General features: G+C 58.8%; 1 protein-coding gene across 8 annotated transcripts in view; it reads left to right on the top strand.

The window, feature by feature from the left end:
• Positions 1 to 576: 576 nt before the first annotated feature.
• The window catches only part of ADCY7 (adenylate cyclase 7), a 58,380-nt gene continuing 39,305 nt past the window's right edge, over positions 577 to 19,651 (top strand). For 2 of the 8 annotated variants that reach the window (XM_070611836.1, XM_070611845.1), the window contains exon 1: positions 1,180 to 1,319. The gene's annotated coding sequence lies outside the window, so the exon portion shown is untranslated. Of the gene's footprint in view, positions 680 to 1,179; positions 1,320 to 13,707; positions 13,848 to 19,239; positions 19,364 to 19,651 lie in introns of those variants that run through there. The other 6 variants (XM_070611846.1, XM_070611842.1, XM_070611841.1 and 3 more) reach the window with 6 other exon arrangements.

The raw sequence follows: 19,651 nt of genomic DNA on the forward strand, positions 1-19,651 counted from the left end.
TAGGAACCAGTGTCCAATCAGGAAAGGCTTGCTGCAGACGGATCCAAGTCCCAGCCGGGCCCTTCCCCCTCCGCCGTGTGCAACGGAAATCAGATTTTCACCTTCCAGTATTCCACTGTCTGATTCCTCAGCATAGTTTCAAAGTAGGTGGCCTCTGGGCAAGGCTCTAGGCCCATTGCGGGGTCAAGAGCGTGGCACACCAGGCCTCTTCCCTCCAGGGTAAGCTGTGGTGCCTGGCTCCGGGACTCCACCATCGGGTTCCAAGCCGACCCGAGTCTCTCCAGTCTGCTTCTCATAGGATCACCTGGTGCCTGTTAAACTGCGGCTACCAAGGAGTCTGCTGTGAGCTCTGGGTAGGGCCACCGCGGTTGGACCTGAGCAATGAACTTAACAGCTGCCCGCGCGACCCCTCCCAGCAAAGTGGGAACCCCGGATTCCACAATGGGCACAAGGGCACGTTGGACAAGTGGGAGAGACTCATGACGTCCTGTGAGTTAAATGCCCTCCTGGTCTTGATTACTCCTTCAGTTGGTCTCCTTTGTCCCTCCCAGTGGTGACTCAGAGGAGTGTTTTCTTGCTCATCCAGCCTGGGTGCCTCGGAAACAGGACGGACTTTTTTGCTGCCAGCTCCGGGGCCCCACCCTGCGTTGTAGGCAGCAGCAAGTGGGGTCACGACCAGGTTAGCGCCCCTATCTTCGGAGGATACCTGCCTTCGTAGGCAGGCTTCGGCTCCCAAGTGCCGACAGACCGGCTGGTAGAGACCCGGCTTCCGTGGCTGCTGGGGGGCGGCTCCCCGCTCTGGACCCCCGAGGAGCGTAAGGCCTGAGTGGGACAGAAGGTTTCCGCCTAAGCTTCTGTCATCTTGCCTGGCCTAGGGATCCTTCTAGAAACTGGGGCGTTACTGGAGGGAGGATTTGGAGCACAAACAGCTGAAAGAGTTTGCTAGAAAGTGTTGCCCTGTGGGGTGGGGCAGCACCTGGCGCGTCCAGACACGTGCGTGACTTGGAGGAAAGCCATTTTTGGAGAAGGCTCTGTTTCCTGCTCCCGCGCTGCGGTGCCGGCGCTGCCTTCCGCCCCGACGAGGGAGGCGGGCGCTGGAGGCGCGCTCGTGCCTGCTCGATCTTTCTGGGCAACATCGAGCGGGGCGGGCGCGCGCGGCGCCCGAACGGGGCCGGGGTGTCGGGGGCCCCGCGGCGGGCTGGGCCGGGCCGGGCGGCCAGCGGGGGGCGCCTGCGGCCGCTCCCGCCCCCGCGCGCACAGCCGGGTCCCGCCCGCGGCCGGCGCGGCCACTCGAGCGGCGGCGGCGGCGGCAGGGGCAGGTGAGCGCGGCGACCCCGGGGTGCGCGCCGTCGGGTCCTCGGCCCCGCGTCGGGGGGCGGTCTGCTGGGGGCCTGGTTCCTGCCTCGCGTCGGCCCGGCCCACCCGGCGGAGGGGGCGTGCGGGCCGCGGCTCAGAGCGGGCGATGGAGGCGGGATGCCGGCCGGCGGCCCCGGGCCCGCGGAGCCGCGCCCCCTCCCCCCCTCCCCCCTCCGCCTCGCTCTCCCGCTCCCGCTCCCGCTCCCGGCCGAGGTTGGGGTGGGTCTTCTCAGCTTTGCCCCCGCGCGCTGCGGGAGACGCGCCCAGACAGCGTCTGGCGCGCAGGAACCGGGGCCAACCCCACCTACCCGATGGCCAGACTGAGATCTGACGGAGGGACTGGCTCTGCCCCTGCCTGTCGCCCTCCGACCACTCTGTTGGGAAGCCGGCTGTCTTGTATGGCAGAGAGGGGCTGGTTTGTTAGGTTTCGCAGACTTGGACAAGGCAGGGACCCCTGGGGCGTCAGTATAGTCCGTTTAAAGTAAAAATAGCTCAGGGGAAAAGGTTCGGTGAGGGCAAGACTAGGGGTCGTGGCCGGAAGCAATCCAACGAGAGCCCACAGTGTTGAGGACCCCTCGCCGGTGTAACGGGTTGGGCGGGTGGATGGGAGAGTGAGCAAGGCATGGGCCCTAACTTGGACCCCACTGCGGGAAACCGGAGCGAGCGTTTCCCGTGAAGGAGAGGGGCAAAGGTGGTTCCTGGCCCTAGCTGGGGGGTGCCGGAGCCTGTCCCGGTGTGACTTGTAGGTGTTCTCTCTCCTGGTTTGTATCTGGGTCTCCTCTCTCAAACGCCAAGACCTGTTCGTTCTGAGTCCTGGAGCCAACGCTGGAAGTGAGAGTTTGGCCTCATTACTGGAAGCAGAGCCTTTAAGATAAGGACCAGGGTGCCCTGTGTGGTTGGGCTTTGCCTAGAATGGCCACATCCGGACCAGTCTTAGGTTCAGGGCCCTCAAGGCTTGCTGAAGCCCCCTCAGACCTGGTCCAGGGAGATGCCCCACGGAAGAATGAGTGAATGAACGACAGGACTGCAGTGGTCTCAGGGCCTGAGGCTGACGACTTGGCAGACTGGAGCTGTGGGCTCTGAGATGAGGGAGCTCTGGCGTTCAGTCACTGCTTTTACGTGTGGAGAGGGGAGCTTGTGCACTGTGGCCCCGGGCCTGAGGGGGCAGACCCCAGGGGTCGTGAGGAGGTCCCGCAGGAGGACCAGCTGGGCCTGGGGAGCAGAGGTGGGCACCTCATGCGTGGCGAGCTGGGTCCCCTGGGGCCTTCTGGAGCTGCCTCCCCCCGTGCTGAATGCTCAGGATCCTCAGACGCTGGGTCATCTTGCGTGTCGGCGAACAGGCGGTTGATGCCCTCGGGCTTCCAAGAATGGGTGCTCTGGGGCCTTTTATGGAGGAGGGCAGGCAGCGGTGGGGCCTGCCAGGCCCCCCAAGGGAGTCCTCCAACTTCAGAGACCAGCTGGCTTACAGAGCCCTGGCCTGGCCCTTGGACAGTCTGACCCCGTGAGTTAGGCGGGGCTGGAATGACCAGCCCCGTTCACAGGTGGGAAAGCTGATGTCATCGCAGGTCTCACAGCACATCAGGCCTGGAGCTGGGACTAGGGCCTGGGCCCGGTCTTCTCCTCCTGTTCTGATGTGGTTCCTGAGCCCCCGCCCCAGCAGGCAGAGTCTCAAATGGGCCCATTAAATGCCTCCCGAAGGGCAAACATATTGCCTGCACACCCACCTGCCCACCTCTCCCCTCGTCCTGTTCCTACCCCATACCTGGGGACACCCTAAGGCTTTTCTGCTGATCCCTCACCTCTTGGCTCCCCTTCCTCTGTAGCTGGACACAAAGAGACGATGAGGGGATGGTAGCTTATGTGACTCTGGCTGAGTCCGGCAGGGGAGCCTCGAGTGGCTTGCCTGTGCCTGGGCAGGAGGCAGAGAGACGGGCTCTGTGTGGTCCCTGCCCCCTCGTAAGCCCAGTGGCCAATAGCGGAGACAGAGTAGTTGTCCCTTGACCCCAAACACCTCTATAGAGAGAGGCTCACACAGCAGGCAGGCTGGTCTGTGTGCGGGGCGCCAGAGCACTGACAGGAGGGGTCTTCATTGGAGTATCTTTGGGGAGCTTGTTGATGGATAATTTTTTGTTTCTTCGTGCTTTATGTATTTTTAACATCGTCTATAATGAGGAAGAAAAACACAACTTTATTCCTTTTTTGTTCTGGCAAAGTTTCAAAAGCAGTTCTGCTGCTTCTGAAACTTGGACCTGGGCTTGTAGGTGAGGTCTGGAGGCCACCGTGAACTTCCGAATTTAATAGGGTGCCCAAAGGGAGGGTCCCAGGGTTTTGAAATGTTTCAGCACAAGTTAACCTCAAAACCTGACAGAGCAGCCTGGAACTCAGGCAGAAGATGCCGTTGTAACTGGTCCGTTGCAGAGCTTCTCACGGGCAGCGTGACTCTCCCGCTGCGTGTCTGCTGGTATCTGTGGCTCGTGACCGCCGGTGGAGAGCCATCTGATGGGGGCTGGCCAGAGGGTGGACGGGAGCCAGGGGTGCTGGTGGCGCCTCTCAGGAGGGACACCAGGCCAGGGGTGATGGTGTCAAGATTGGCAGCAGCCTCTAGGCCCTGAGCTACCCCAATTTGGGAATGGAAGAGAGTGTTTTCTAAGTGCGTGCCGCCTGGCCTGGGTTGGAATTGCGGTGGGTCTCCGGGCCCCTGGAGCAGTGGCGGCTCCGCATCCCCCTGGGTTCTCACTGAGGATGCTGAGTTTGTGGGGTCAGCCCACAGGCCCGTCTCCCTCTTTGCACACGCTGCAGGCGGGGTGAACCCTGGCTTCCTGAGTCCTTCCTGCCCCAGCTGTGAGGACTCCATGCTCACCACCCAGCCCTTGCCCTTGCTGTTCCTTGCTCTTGTAAACCCTTCCCGCCACTGCAGCCCCGTCATGTGTCTTAGAAAGTGCTCAGCCACCTCTTGGACAGCTGACCTCAGGGGGCCCTGTTAGCGCTGGTGGCCTGTGGCTCAGGGCCATGGCCTGGAGCCCTTCTGGCTTCAGGCTCTGTCTTGGGAGCGTCTGCCTTCCTCTGCTTTTTGGACATGGCTGTTTGAGCCTGGACTGTCACGTTAAAGGGGAAAAAGGAAAGCAGGAGCTGTGGTCCCCCAGCCCTCCACTGCGCTCTCTGCCCCCTAGCTTGTACAGAGGGGGCTAAATGGGGCCCCGCAGGGTGAGGTGGTGGGCATCAGGCCAGGGCCACCGCCAGGTGTGGGGAGCTGGCAGCAGAAGGCCCAGCCAAACAGTGTGTCCACATGAGGCCACTCCTTCAGTTAATGACCACCTGCTGAGTGAGGTGGTTGTGAGCAGCCATCCAGCTGTCTGCCACAGGAGCTGCTGTTTTCAGTTGTTAACGACAAAGGCTATTATTTGCAAGCTTTTATGCCTGGAGGACAAGAACACAGAGTCTGGAGGGAAACCCCGGGCTTAAGGCCCAACTCAACATTTCCTAGCTGTGTGACTTTGGGGAGGTGCTTCAGCCTCTCTGAGCTTCAGTTTCTCATCTATACAATGGAGACAATAAGAATACTTATCTCAGAGCCCAAGGAATGGTTCTAGACTAGAAGAGACCAAAGACCCGTGACAACCAAATGTGGTCTGTGACCCTAGGCCGAGAAGCATTGTACAGAGGACACTGTCGGGGCAGTTGGCGAGACTAGATCTGGACGGTAGACGAAAGAATTGTATCAGGATGAAATGACTTGGCCACACTTACATGGGCCCTCGTTCTTAGGAGACACACACTGAAGTAGTTGGGTGGAGGGGTGCAGTATGCACAGTCCACTCTCAAATATTAAAGAGAATAGGCACATAGACAGAATAAAGAAAGGGAGGCAAAATGGTACAAATAGGCAAATCTGGATAAAAAGTATAGGAGAGTTCCTTGTACTTTCCTGAAAGTTTGAAATTATTTCAAAATACAAAGTTGAAAAAAAATGCCTATCTAATGGTGTGAATGAGATGATATTAATTTCTGTCACTTAGGACAGCGCCTGGCACTCAGTGAACATTAGTGTCATTGTTACCGTTGCTTTTTATTATCATTAGTATGGGCAAAGTGTGTCTTATGTCGTTGTCACAATAACCTGTGTTATTTTTCCACTTTGCAGATGACACAGTTGAAGCCCAGAGAGGTTAAGTGGTGTGCTCAGGGCCACCCAGCAGTGAGTCCAGAGCACTGATAGGAGAACTGCCTAAAATGTATTCTGGATTAATTGCCAACATCTGCAAACCATGAGATTTTACATAAAAACCTAGATTTGTAGTTTCCTCTGCTGACTCAGAAGGCTCATACCGCCAGCTGCATTCTTGCCTGGCAGCCCCTGGCTGAAGCTCAGCCACAGTCCCTCTCTACACAGGGCATGGGCCTGCCGGGCGCCCCCGTCCCCACCTTGCCAGCCAGCCTCACTTGTTGATGCCCCTCTGGCCTCTGGGGGCTCTGAGTTTGCTGTCCTGGGGAAGGGCCATTGGACACCTGATCCAGGGTGCTGACCCCAAGGCTTGGGTCCTTGCCCTCCCACACGATGCCCTCTGTCTGTCGCCTCCCCCCTGCTCGTCCGTCCAGGGTGCTGCAGTGCAGCTCCCTGACTCAGCCTACACCTGAGCACCTGCCGGGGGGCGGGGGCTGGGGGCTCAGGAGAGGAGGCAGAGGAGCCTGAAGCCTCGAGGCTGCAGCCCGCTGAAGCCTGCCCTGTTCCCAGTCCCCCCTCATTCTGGCCTGCAGCTCTGAGGCGGGCTTGCGCCTGGCTCTTCTGAAGGGGTGAGGAGGGTTGGCTGACCACCCAGGAGGAGGGTGTAGGAGGCACTCACAGAGGGGCCCCAGGCTGCCGTCTCATCCTGCTTGCAGTATGGAGGTGGGCAGTCCTTTCTCCTCTCTGAGCCTCTGGTTCTTCCTCTGTAAGATGGGATGTAGCGCCTTCCTAGGGGGTGGGCACAAGGATTGAGACCCGCGAGTCGGCCTGGAGCAGGGCGGAGGCCTGCTTCATCCCAGGGCTTGGCCTCTGATGCCCCTTGTTCCCCGCCAGCCTCGTGCAGGCTCAGTAGGTGCCCCAGAGGCGAAGGAGTGAGCCAAGGCTGGAAATGAGCATGCCTGTCCACAGGGGCTGGGGGGCGGGGCTGGGCAGGCATTGTTCCTGTGACTTTGAAGGTGTGCCTTATAGCCCCCCTGGCACAGAGGAGGGAACAGGCTCTGTGAGGATGGTGGGAGGAGCTCAACTTGGTGAGTTTGGTGTACAACAGATGGGGAAACTGAGGCTCAGAGAGGCGAGGTGACCCTCAGAGGTCCCACAGTCAGGCAGCTTCTGCCTCCTGAGCCAAGGCTCGGAGCTACATTTTCCTCCCGGGAGGAGGAAAAGTCAGCTCATTCCTTAGTTTTATTTATTTAATTTTAGTTTTTAATTAATTTTTTCAGTGAGGAAGATTGGCCCTGAGCAGTCTTCATCTTTTTTTCTTGAGGAAGATTGTTGCTGAGCTACCATCCGTGCCAGTCTTGCCCTACGTTCTATGTGGGACGCCTGCCACAGCATCTCTTGATGAGCGGGTGTAGGTCTGCGCCTGGGATCCAAACTGGTGAACCTCACGCCACGGAAGCGGAGCCCACGAACTTAACCACTACACCATCCAGCCAGCCCATTCCTTAGTTTTAAATGGCTTTAATTTTGTGTTAATCACAGAAATAATTCACATTTATTATAGAAAAATGTGAAAACATAAGCAATAAAGTGGGGGGAAAAACCAGAATCTGTACTCTCAAAGTAACCCGTTAACATATTCGGTTCCAGTGACTTCCAGATGACTTTTTTCTTTTTTACATGTATGACAAGAAAAAGAAATGGAGCATCACAACTTTCCTTCTTGTCGTCTAGGGAAAGTTGCGCCTGTGCAGCTTGCTCCCTGGCTTTGTGCGTGGAGCTGTTGGGTTCTCAGGCAGACCTCAGGCTCCCCGCGTGTGGCACGAGCAGCCCTGGTTAATCTTCTCTGTCCCCTGTTGCTGGACGCTTAGGTTGTTGCAGGATTTTTGCGGTGTAGCGCTGCACTGAGCGCGGAGCTGTGTCTTCTGCACACCGGGGGTTCTCTGGGGGGGAACGAAGACGGCCCGGTTCTCACCGGCGCGGGGGCCGCAGCCTGGACGGCGTGCACCGGGCCACGTCTGGGCGTGGAGGCCCCGGGCGCCCGCGGAGGCCGGCCGGGCGGCGGCTCCCACGGGAGGGCTTTGCGGGGAGAGGTTCAGATGCCCCCCAGGCTGGTGGTGGGAGCCGTTCCACTCCGGCTGGGGGGCGGCTGCGGCCCCCGGCTCCCTGCAGCTGGGTGGGGTCGTCGGCCCATCCACGCGCACGTCCGTGTTCAGGTTGGGAGCGCGCGCGCCCTGCGTGGCGCGGGGATGCCAGTCGGGAGCAGGGCTGAGGCTGGTTCTGTGTTTCCGGCGCTGAGACCCCAGCTGAGTCGCCTTGCTTCTCAGGGCCACACGTTTCCTCATCTGTAGGAAGAGGCTAAAGCCGTCCCTGTCCTGCCGCGAGCCTCGAAAGAGACAGCAGATGCCAGAGCTCTTACAGTGACAATGGCTCAACGTTTCCTATGGAAAAATGAAACACGCACGGGGACAGAGGAGTAGCCCCTCCACCATTCCTCAGCCGCCACAGCTGACAACTCTGTCGTCTCAGTGTTCAAATTTCCACTTGTTTCATTAACATCTCTCTCTATATATATTTAGTTTTTGGAAACCGGCATCCGAATAAGGTCTGCATAGTGAGATTGCTTGATGCGTTTCTGCAGTCTGCTTTCATCTGTAGGGTTGATATTCATTCGTTTTCTCTCTTGTGCCGTGTTCTTTTTGAAGCTGGGCCCTTTTTCCTGCAACAGAGCTTCCTATAATGTGTAATGCGTTCCTTATCCGCTCAACCTCTTATAAATTGGTAGTTGTGTCCGGAGGCTTCATCTAATTCACTTTTGATTTTTTTTGCACAAGAGCACGTTGGAGATGGGCTTGCAAACTTCTCCTGGGGAGCTTGCCCTGTCTGGGTGAATTCCTTTTTGTAATGGTGGCAGCCATTGGTGTTCAGTGCCTTTCAGGTGGTACTGTGGTTGATGTTTTGGTGAGGAAGATGGTCCCTGAGCTAACATCTGTGCCAGTCTTCTATTTTGTATGTGAGACACCGTCACAGCGTGGCCTGATGAGTGGTGTGTAGGTCGACACCCAGGATCCAAACCCACGAACCCTGGGCTGCCCAAGCAGAGCATGCGAACTTAAACACTATGCTACCGGGCCAGCCCTAGTATTTTTAATTATCATAAAAACCCTCCATTTTCACCTGGTTGTAAGTAGTGCTGAGTCTGGCGCTGGGTGGAGAGCTCCGGTCTCAGGCATTTGGTTTTCCTTATTCCTTCTTTTTCTTCACAGTGGTCGCTTTACTTGTCTGTCGCTGTCTGTTGATTATGTGGGTAGTGTATTCTCATTACTGTAAATTGGAAAACAGACATAAATAAGGAGACAAATATGAAATTAAAACTGTGCTAAATTTGGGGCTGGCTGGGTGTCGTAGTGGTTAAGTTTGTGCACTCTGCTTGGGTAGCCTGGGGTTCGCTGGTTTGGATCCTGGGTGCAGACCTACACACTGCTCATCAAGCCTTGCTGAGGCAGCATCCCACATATGAAATAGAGGAAGATGGGCACAGATGTTAGCTCAGGGCCAATCTTCCTCAGCAAAAAGAGGAGGGTTGGTGGCAGATGTTAGCTCAGGGCTAATCTTCTGCAAAATAGCCCCACAAAACTGTGCTAAATTCTATCACCCAGCAATAACTCCTAAGATTTGGAATATATTCTTCTAGATTTTCTTGTGTGCAAAAAAATATGTGCACGTCTGTGATAGTGTTAAATGAACAAGAGGTGGCACCTCACGTGCAGTTTTGTGGGCTGTGATCTTCACGTTGGGCATCTCCCTTTGCCAGGATCTGAGTGAGGGGCGTGGGCTTCCTGCCTGCCCCTCCGCAGCTCACACGGGGCAGTGTGTGGGGAAGGACAGGCGGCTGCTGGTGTGGCCCAGCTGCCAAGTTTTTCAAAGGAAATAAGGACTTTTGGTTGGCAGGGCAGTTGCTTTCACATCTGTTCTTTTAGGATTTTCTGCTGTTGCTCAACACACTGTGACCCTGGCTGCCCTTTTCCTTGTCCGAAGCCCTGTTGCCCAGGCCTGGCAGAGGCTGGGGCCCTGTGGGTCAGGGGAGCCAGCCTCCTGCCCTCTGGCAGGCTGTACCACCAACATGACGTAGGGTTGTTCTGGCATTGGAACTGGGATGAGCAGCAGCAATTTTGATTTCTACCCAGGAGGGGCAGTGGCTAAGGGGAGCTGAGTTTGGTAGCAAACATGCTGTTTACTTAGCACGTGTTTATTTGGCGGGCCTTGAGGCTCACCCCACGTCACCCCTTAGGCCTAGCACTGATTAGGAGTGAGAGGGTCCTAGTTCTGTCCTGTGGGTTGTAACCCATTGCATGACCTCGGTCAGCCCCTTCTCCTCTGAAAACCCAGTTTCCTGCCTGTTAAGTGAAGGGTGAGCCAGAGCATCTCCATATGTTCCCAGCCTGGGAAAGAAAGGGATTCCAGCACATCCCTGAGCCACAGCCGGGGAGAGATGAAGGCAGAGGGGCCGGAGGTGAGTCGACGCATCGGAATGCAACCACCCCAGTGTGAAAAGTCAGTCTGGGAGGAGGGTGAGCGATGGGACCACAAGGCATGCCTGCCTCAGCGAGCCTTTCTCCATGGGATCTCACTTCAGCCCTCCTGGCTCAGAGCATGGAGGAGCTGGGGGCCAGGATGGGGGCGGCCAGCAGACCTGAAGCTGGTACTGAGCCAGCCTGCTCTGTCCTCGCAGCTGGGGTGAGCGCAGGGGCACTCAGTGCCGCTGCCCGCTCTGTGTGGGTTCTGTGTTTCTGCTGACTTCATATTGGGAGAAGCTGGGTGTGGATCAATTCGGCAGAGGTGTCGTGAGGGCCTCTTGAATGCCTGGTGTTGGGGAGAGGCGGGTCTGCTGAAGAGAAGAGGTGACCCTCGGTCACTCCGGAGCAGGCAGGGACGCTCCAGCAAGAGCCATTGGGTCCAGTCTTGAGTGGGGCTGAAGGATCCACTTCCAAGGTGGCTCGGTCACACGGATGGCAAGTTAGTGCTGGCCGTGGGCAGGAGGCCCCAGTTCCACTCCACAGGGGCCTTGCCGCAGGGCTGCGTGAGTATCCTCACAACACGGTGGCTCGCTTCCTCTGACTGAGTGATCCAAGGGGGAGCACGGTGGAAGCCTCAGTGTCTTTCATGGCCTCACAAGTCATCCACTGTGATTTCTGCAATATTTTGTTGGTTACCCAGGTGGTGTGGGAGGGGGCAGTAAAGGGCAGGAACACCAGCAGGCAGGGGTTGTTGGAGGCCATCTTGGAGACTGATGACCACAGTGGGGAAGGTGGCCCCAGCAGCTCCCAGCTCATGTCCTACCAGCCTAGTGGAATGAGAGCACCTTTTCCTCCCATACTTCTAACAAAATTCCTAGAATTGAATCTCATTGGACCACTTTGAGTCACAGGCCCGTTCTTCAGTGGACACTGATCACAAGGCCACCCCAGGAGGGCTGGTTCCCCACGCCAACAGGGAGCTGTTACCAGAGTGAAATGGATGCTACAGAAGGGGGATAACTCTATATCCTCTGTAGAGAGGCCTGTGGCACTGTGGCCCAGATGAGGGGATGGTGGGGTATTGGGGAAGGCTTCCTGGAAGAGGTGGCATTTATACTTGTCTTGGCAGGATGGGTAGCAATGGCAGAATGGCCATTCCAGGTGGTGGAGAGGCCTGAGCCAAGGTATGGAAGAGTGAGGCAGCTGGAGAGTGGGGTCAAGGGAGATTAGGATGGAAGGATGAGCAGGACCACGTGTGGGGGCTCAGGAGGAGGACCAGGACTTGACTCAGGAGGCACAGCAAAGCCACGGAAGGCCTTTGACCAGGCCAGGCATGCGGTAGAGCCAGGATCTGGGGTCTGGGACTGAGCACTGTCAGCCTGGCCTCCTGTGCCTACCAGTGTTAGCGGAGCCCTTCCTATGCGCTTTACGTGCGCTTCTCACTTAACCCTCCCAGCCTCCCGAGGAGCTGGGGGATGTCGTCCTGACTTTACAGATGGGCTGCCTGAGCTGCCAAGGTCTCGTAACTTGGCCATGGTCACTCAATGGGGCCTCTGACTCCAGAGCTCTGAACCATCTTTGTCCAGCTGGGACGAGGGCTGGGCTTGGGGAGCTGCCAGCCTGATTGCCCCGGCTCCCCCTGGGGCTCCCGGGGTGTGGTGAGCTGTGGCTGTGGCGTAGGTGGTCCTTTCTCTGCCCACGCCCCCTCGCAGAAACCTGCCTGGAGTTGGAAACGCACTGCGTTGCTGTAGGGTTTCTTCCCAAGGGGCACGGGCTCGACATCTTGGCTTGTTGAATGGGGCCACGCTGTCTGCTCAGCACTCGCTGTGATTTGTCCTTGGCTGACTGACAACCCCGTCTGCCGGGTTTTTGCTGCAGCTTTATTCCTTCTCTCCTGCTGTCTCACTGCCTTGTCACCCTGCAGCCTATAGCTCCCGTGCACCAGTCAGGGGTTGTCCAGGCCCTCCTCTCGGCCTGGGGCACCTCGACTTGGGCCCCCTCCTCCAGGGAGGCCCCGGACCTCCCCCAGGTAGATGAGGTCTCTCTGCCCTGAGCTCCGGACCATGGTCTCACCTTCATGGATGCTGCTCCCGGGTCTCTGTGCCATGCCATCAGTGGGCGGGGCTTGGCCCAGGAGCTTTCTCGTGTCCCCAGCCCCTGAGAGGGGTGCCGCTCACAGGGGGGAGGCCGGCTGTTCTGAGTGGGGCAGGAACGGGTCAGGGCCGTGCTGTGTGCCTGGCACCCTGAGCGAGCAGAAACCAGTCTTCCCTGCCTCATGCTGAGGAGGCCCGAGCTGCCCTCCTTTGGGGGAGTTTGTGCAGCAGGTTTGGGAGCACTGAGCACCAAGGCGTGGTGATCTCAGTGAGGGCACCCTGCCGAGGAGGGCAGAGTGGGGTTTGGAGAAGCGTGTCCCTGCAGAAGCCCTTCCTTGCTCCCAGGAGGGTCGTGGCCTGAGTGGTTGACAGCAGACAGACTTGAGTTTGAATCCTAGCTCTGCCTTTTCTTAGCTGTGTGTGCTGGGACAAGTGAGTGGCGTGTGTGAGCCTCAGTTTCCTCTTCTATAGAAGGGTGGTAATAGAAGACCCTCCTTGTGGGGCTGATGGGGAGGTCCGTGAGGCCGTGTGCCAGTGCACGGCGGTGTCGCACGCTGCTCACAGCACGCTGCTCACAGGTGCATTGGCTGTGTGCACAGGCCCTGCCTGCTGGGACTTGGCGGGCGGTGTGGGGTGCAGCGGGTCAGCGGGGAAGAGTCTGTCCACTGCCTCCTCGGAGGAAAGAGCTGGAAGGGAGGCCTGGGGAGGGCAGGAGCGTCTGCTGGGAACGTCAGGCTCTGTACCCGTCTTTGGTACCAAGCAGTTGGGTTCACTGTCAGGATAAAAGGTGGACAATGGCCCCAGGACCCCATGTCAATGCTCAGAAGGGCTCCCTGAGGGCCAGAGGGCGTCTTCCCCCTCTTTCTCAGGTCTCCACTCCCTGCTCCCCAGCCCTTCCTAGTCTGCTGCCTCAGCATGGAGCACCCCAGGGGCTCAGTGGGGAAACTGAGGCCTGGCAAAGCAGAAGGGAAGCTAGGGTTCGATGCCCGGCCTCCTGGGGCCAAGGGCTGCCAAGCTTCTCTGGGGGCTCAGGTTGTTTCAAATAGAAACTCCAAGCATGTGCCTTGCCCACTGGCCCGGCCGCAGCATGAGGGCAGCTGTGGAATAAAGAGGCCCCAGGTGAGGCTGGAGACCTTTGACCTCTCAGATCATCCCCTCTCAAAGATGGACGAGGCCACTTCACTGTGTGGGTGGGAAAACTGAGGCCGAGGGGCTGTGTGTGTGTGACTGTGAGTGTGAGAGGCCCAGCCAGGATGAGGCTCCGCGCCAGGCCGCTCTTGCCTCTAATTCCTCATTAAGGATGCGTTTACGCCCTACATCCAGCAGTCGTTTGGGGCTTGTAATGGAGATTTTTGGTGCTTGTTTCATTTTTACTTTTCAAAAATTGTTCCAGTTTAAAGCTTCCAATTTCCATGAGGTCACTGGAGCCAGGAGCCTGGCCTGAGCTCCCCCCGCCTTTGAGGGCTGTGCTGCAGCTGGGAGAGCGGCCCCTGCACCCCGAGTGGCGCAGGGCTGAGGGCTCACCACTGGCCTTTCTGCTGCTGCCGGAGCAGGAAGTGTGGGTCCCAGATGTGACTCATTCTCATTAGGTAGCCGTGGAAGGAGCCTTCCCGTGTGTGAGCCTTGACGTGGGCTGAGGAGGGGACGGCGAGGGCCAGGCGACCTCCAAGCCAGCTCTGACCCTGGCCTGGCTGCCGAGGGACCCTGGAGGAGAGCCAGGTAAAGCAGGGTGTGGGATGTGGTGCCATCTGTCCCGGTGGCCTGGGCCTGAGGGGCCGCTGGGAAGAACCCCCAGGCTGGCCTGGCCTGGGAGTGGATGGACGGGGTCTGGCGAGGCTCTTGGAGCATCCTGGGCAGACAGCCTAGTGGGGCAGCCCCTGGACGGGGGACCAGGGACAGCTTGCCGGCGGCATTTCCCAGCCTGACAAGAGGTGCTGTGGTTACTGTGCTGCTGTTCATCTGGCTTGTTCCACCTGGAATTCTGTGAACCACAGCCTCAAATGTCCACCTTTGTTTTTAAGAATGTAATTTTACAAGTACACTTTAGTTTTCTCAGTGAAAGTAAAAATTAACAAGGGAAGGGCAATTGAACTTATTTTGTTAGAGTAAAACAATGAACAAACAAAAAAACCAAACTCTGAGAGTGATAGGGAAGAGATAGAGAGCCAAGACGATTCAAGAAAAGGGAATAGGCACCATTCCCTCTGAGCCCCCAACCCACGGCCCGGGCACCAGTGTGGGGCATCGGGAGCGGGTCCTTCTGGATCTTTCTGCACACTCATCCAAACACACGTACATGGACACAGGGCAAAGCAGGTGCCTCTTTTCCACGTCGCCACGTGAGGTTCAGGACAGCTGGCACTGGGGGCTCCCTCCCTGGCCAGCTCTTGGGGCGACGAGGAGCGGGGACAAGGAAAGCAGAGGGCAGGGCTGGGCCTCTGAGTGACAGGGTCTCTGGCCCCAAGGCCTGCCCGGCAGCCGGAGCCCGGCCTGGCTCTGCCTGGAGTGGCCATGTGACATGACTGTCACTAGCTCTCTGGGCTGCAGACGTGCAGGTGGGCGGTGCGAGGGGTAAGGAGACCAGCACTTCTCAGCGTGCGGCCTGCTCCCCTGGGGCCCTCAGATGGTTTTAGCCTGCATGTGGATGAACTTGTTTGAAGTGTTACATACTGATTTTAATATGTTTTACAAAAAAAAATCTGAGCGGGACCTTGAGTGATTGGTGAATGTATTGTTGCCTTGGACAAGGCTGGAGAAGAAGTGGGGCGCGGAGACTGGCCGGCAGGAAGGGCCTTCCCGGCTCCCCCGAGGCCGGGCTCCCGGCGGGCGGGCGGACGCCAGGCTCTCGGCCCTCAGAAGGGAAGGTGTGAACTTTGTGGAGGACGAGTCTCCTGTGGCCTTTTACTGAAAAGAAGTGGCTGTTCCTGGCGGCCATTTTGGGGGCTGGCGTGGGAGTGGGTCTGGGGAGAGGGTGTCCTCCTGCGGCCCTGTGGGCCTGAGGGCTGGAGCAGCGAGGGGCTGGGCTGTGAGTGCCAGGGTGGGGCACGGGCAGGGCCTCCAGACAGGCCAAAGGCGCTTTTCAAGGGGAGACGAAGGTCTGACTTGATGTCGCTTTGGGGATGCGCACCCCCCTTTACAGTTTGTAACTGTTTGTTTGAACCACTCGCTGCCTCTCCCACTGCCCTGTGTGCTAGGTGTCATCCATCCCCCGTTTACAGAGGAGAATGGAGAGGCCCAGCGGGGCACTGCCTCATCCTGGGTCTCCCAGCGAGTTGGTCCCCAGGGGCTCCTGCGCGCCCTCCCTGTCCTGGAGAGCTGCCTGGCCTGAGGCCTGGAGCGGGAGTGGACACTGTGCCTTGTCTTTGGAGAGGTTGAGTGGGGCAGAGCTGAACAGGGGTTCTGGGTGGCTTTGGGGGGTTGGGAGTGGCCCTCCCTGGAGGAGAGCAATCAGGTTCCTCTGAGGGAGCCCGTGGGCCTCGCCTGACCCCTTGTCTGAATGGCGGCCGGGCGCTGGGGCTGACTCTGCGCTCTTGCCCTGGGGCTGTGTGTTCTTGGACTTGTGCTTGAGTCCTGCCTCAGCTGGGATGTGGACGATCTGGCCCTTTGGGTTTTCCATGTCTTGCCATCCCACCGTTACCAGGGATCATCCAGAGGTGACTGGTGGCCCATTCCTCAATGCCATCCCGCTCCTGCCTCCTCTTGTCCTGGAGGGAGCGGGCCTGGGGCACATTCACGCTGAGCTGATGGCAGCTTTCTGTCTCCCGTGCCCAGGTGGAGAGTGGTGCTTGAGCTGGCTGGAAGGTCCTGGGGCCTCCGAGGAAGCAGGCCGAGTGGGCCACATTGCTCGCCGGAATCAGGTGGCGATTCCAGCCCTTCTTGGGGTTGGGTCTCAGGGTGGGAGGGAAGTGCTGGTGGTGGGCCTTCTGGATGTTCACTGTGTTTGCAAAGACCTACGTAGCCAAGAGCTGGGAGTTGCTTTGGCTCTGTGAATGAGGCCACCGCATCTGAACACCAGCCCGAGAAGCAGGGTCTTCTGGAGGTCGTTGGGTCCAGCCCCCTGCCTCCAGGCAGAGCCGGCTGAAGCTCTGGTGATGGCCGGGTCCAGCCCCGCTCTGCCTCCCTGCAGCAGCGTGTGTGTTTTGGGGGCAAGGATTGAGTCAGTTTCTTGCATCTGTAAAATGGGTTGCTCATGGTACCGAATGTCTCAGGTGGTCACGGGATTAAAGGAGGGGACACAGAGCAACACTACAGGCTTAAATGAGGCACAGACTGTGCTTGGCATGGGGGAGACGCTGCCCAAGTGGAGGTGTTTGTCATTTTCACTGTCATGGAGTTGTGTCGGGCTCTCCTCTGCCCCCACCTGCCTTGAGTGGGAGGGTGGACATCCCCGGGTGGTGGGAACCTGGGAGGTGAGGCTGGGCAGGGCGGGCGAGGGGTAGCCCTTGGGCTAATTGCTCTCTGTTCCTTGGTTTCCTCATCTGTAACGTGGCAGTGTGCAGTTTGCTGGGAGAGTTAAACGTGTGAAAAACGTTCTCCAGATGTCCGAGACCAGCAGGCTCAGGCGGCAAGGTCCCCACAGTGGCCGGAGTCCTCCAGCCTGTGTATGGGGGTCCTGCTGGCCCTCCAGCTCTGCCCCACCATTCCCAGCCCAGCCTGCCCATGCCTCCTCCCACCCCCACCCCCAAGGAGGGTGGCAGGGTGCCCACCCCACAGCCGTAGGCATCTGGCTCGACCTGCCGCTGCCCACGGGTTTCACAACCAGCCACGTCATGGCTGGGGCATTGCCCAATCCTGGGTGCAGACCTGCTGGGCCGAAGCACCTTCACCCCTGCCTTCCACTTCTCCCCACACCCCCAGCCCCACCTGAAGCCTTTGCAGGAGGGATGGGGTGTCAGCGGGGGGTGGGGGGAGCCTTGGGGCAGAGGTGGGCTCAGCTCCTCTTTGGTGGCGCTTCTCCCTGGGACACCGGGGGTCATTTCTCCCGTGGTCTGCTGATTTCTGGCAGGTCTATTTCGCGGGTGTTCTCAGAGCACCCACCAAGTGCTGTGCTGGGGAGACAGACTTGAGCTCCCTGGTGTCAGGACAGGGGCGGGGGGCGCGGCTGAGCTTGGGCCTGAAAAGAGGCCCCTGGGGGTCCTGGGTCCTCTAACACACACGTCCATTGGTTTCTCCTGTCTGGTGTCATGTTGGAACCCCTTCTCCTGCTTCTTTGGCCCGCTGGTCCTGGCCCCCCGTCCGCTCCTGTCCTGCCTCCGCAGCCTCTCGTGCCCTCTGGGCTGGCCTGCCGGTGTGGGCAGCGGACTGGCTCACCCGTCTCCTACCCTTCACCTGCGTAGACCCCCTGCTTAGACAGCTTCCCCACCTCGGCCCCCTTACTTGTGTCACCCAGTGAGGGCTTCCCGTTCAGGCATCCTCAAGCTTGGGAGAAGAGGGGTCAAGTGTGTCTGCTCCCGAGTCATCCACTTGGCAGCCTCCCGGCCCCCTTGTCTCCACATTGAGTCCCTCTCCCTGGTGCTGGTGCTGGGGGACACCTCCTCTCTCCATCCTCCCCGTTATGCCTCGGTCTACCCCCTCCCTGTTGACCACTGGGAAGAATTACCCTGCAACTGTGCCTGAGGGAAAAGAAGCAACTTGAGGTCTTTGTTGCGGGTACCCCAGTTCTCAGCCCTGTGCCTGGCTCCCAAGACCCACCTCCTCTCTCTTCCTCCTGGGCCCGGCTGGAGGTGACCCAGGGAGGGGCTCATGCCCATTTAGGGGTGGCAGCATGGCAGGCCTGGATTTTGGGGAGCATGATGCCCCCAAGGGGTACATGCAGTAGGTGGTGCCGCCACCTACCTCTTGAGACCCGGAGTACTCTGATGGGGCCTCTTTGTCTTCCAGGATCCAAACCCTTCTCACCCCGTCTGGGGCCTTTCCTGCCCTTTGGAAGTGGCTCGGTCTCACTGCTTCAGGTGCAGCTGACTTGGGTTGATGGTTCCTGGTGTCACTGAGCAGGGAGAGGCCCAGGATCCTGGGGCGCAGCCACTCTCTGCACAGATGGGGAAACTGAGCCCCAGAAGGCTCCATGGCCTCAGGGCCAATGTGAGTTTTCCTGGTCCCAGCCGTGTTGGAGGCGCATTTCCTCCGGCTTCGCTCAGTGGGGCCACGTGGATTTGGGGCCAGTCATGCCCTCTTCCTGGCCTCGGTCTCCCCATCTCTGCAGTAGGCAGGCTGATGCCACCTTCTGTGCACCTCCCTGCTAGTGTGGGTCGGGGACCTCCTGGTCTGCCCCTTGGGGCTCCCGGGCCTCCCACCCCCATCTCCCTCAGGCTCCAGCCGGCTGGGGAGGAGGAACCCTTTGCAGACGGCTAGAGGCCCTCTTGAGTGGGAGACCCACGCAATGGGGAAGCATCTTCTTCTGAAACAGCCAGACTCCCTGGGGCCACTGCTCAGCTCCCCTGGGGAGGGGGGCCTGGGACAGAGGCCAGCACTTCTGCATCCCTTTGTCAGGCTCCGCTTTCTGGGCCAGGAAGCAAGGGAAGAGAAGAGCTGCCTTCTGGGGACTGACAGGAAGTCAGACTGGGACCCTGGGACTTGAAGTGTGTCCCCCAGTGCCTGTTGAAGTCAGAGTTTCTCAGGCTGCCCATTCCTCCTGTTTGGAGCCAGCTGGGGTGTTCCCAGGTGATGGCACTCTCTGAGTGCCAGCCTCTGTGTGAAGCCCCTGAGTATTGGGTACCATTACCAGCTCACTCTTAACGTCAGGAAACAGAGGCCCAGAGAGGTTAACTAATATGTCCCGGGTCACACACCTCCTCTGATGTGGAGCTGGGGTTCACACCTGTTTGGTCTCAGAGCCTGTATCCTCAACCACTAAGCTTTCCTGCCTTTCTGACTGCCCGGCCTGAGGCTGCACCCCTGCCTACCCTGGCATTTCTTTTCGTCACATAGCTCATTTATCATACGTCTCTCCTCTACCCCCACCATGAGCTCTACAGGGCCCCCACGTCCGCCTTGCTTGCTGTGGTCTGCGCACCTTGCCCGGGGCATGGCGTGGGCAGGAGCTGGGGGGCACTTGTTGGATGGAGTGTGGGGGCCCCAGGCTGGGGCCCGCTTTCCTGTGGTAGAAACCACACAGCAAGATCAGCCCTTTCCAGGGGTGAAGTTTCCGTATTTATGAGGAGTTGTTGTAGCCGTGCGGTCATTTCAGTGCCAGAAGAGGCCAGGGAGCCGGGTACGTTTCCATCCCCGTCGCTCAGGTGAGCAACCGAGTCCTGAGGCAGGTGACCCCCAGAGCTCATGTGGATGGAACGAGGGACACCAGGCTTGGGGCCCAGCCCCTGACTGACAATTCAGTGTGAGCTGACTCAGTCCATGGAGTTTGGGGTTTGCGTGTCCCTCATGTGCAGGCACCATTGGGTTCTGGAAGCTGGGCAGTATATGGCCAGATATGGCCTTGGGGGAGGTGTCAGTAGCCCGGCGGTGGCAGGCCGGGTGCCCTGTGGAGCAGTGGGAAGCGCAGGCTCCAGGAACCCGAGGCAGGTGCG

Source organism: Equus przewalskii, chromosome 3, assembly GCF_037783145.1.
Source record: "Equus przewalskii isolate Varuska chromosome 3, EquPr2, whole genome shotgun sequence".
In the NCBI taxonomy this organism is placed as follows: domain Eukaryota; kingdom Metazoa; phylum Chordata; class Mammalia; order Perissodactyla; family Equidae; genus Equus; species Equus przewalskii.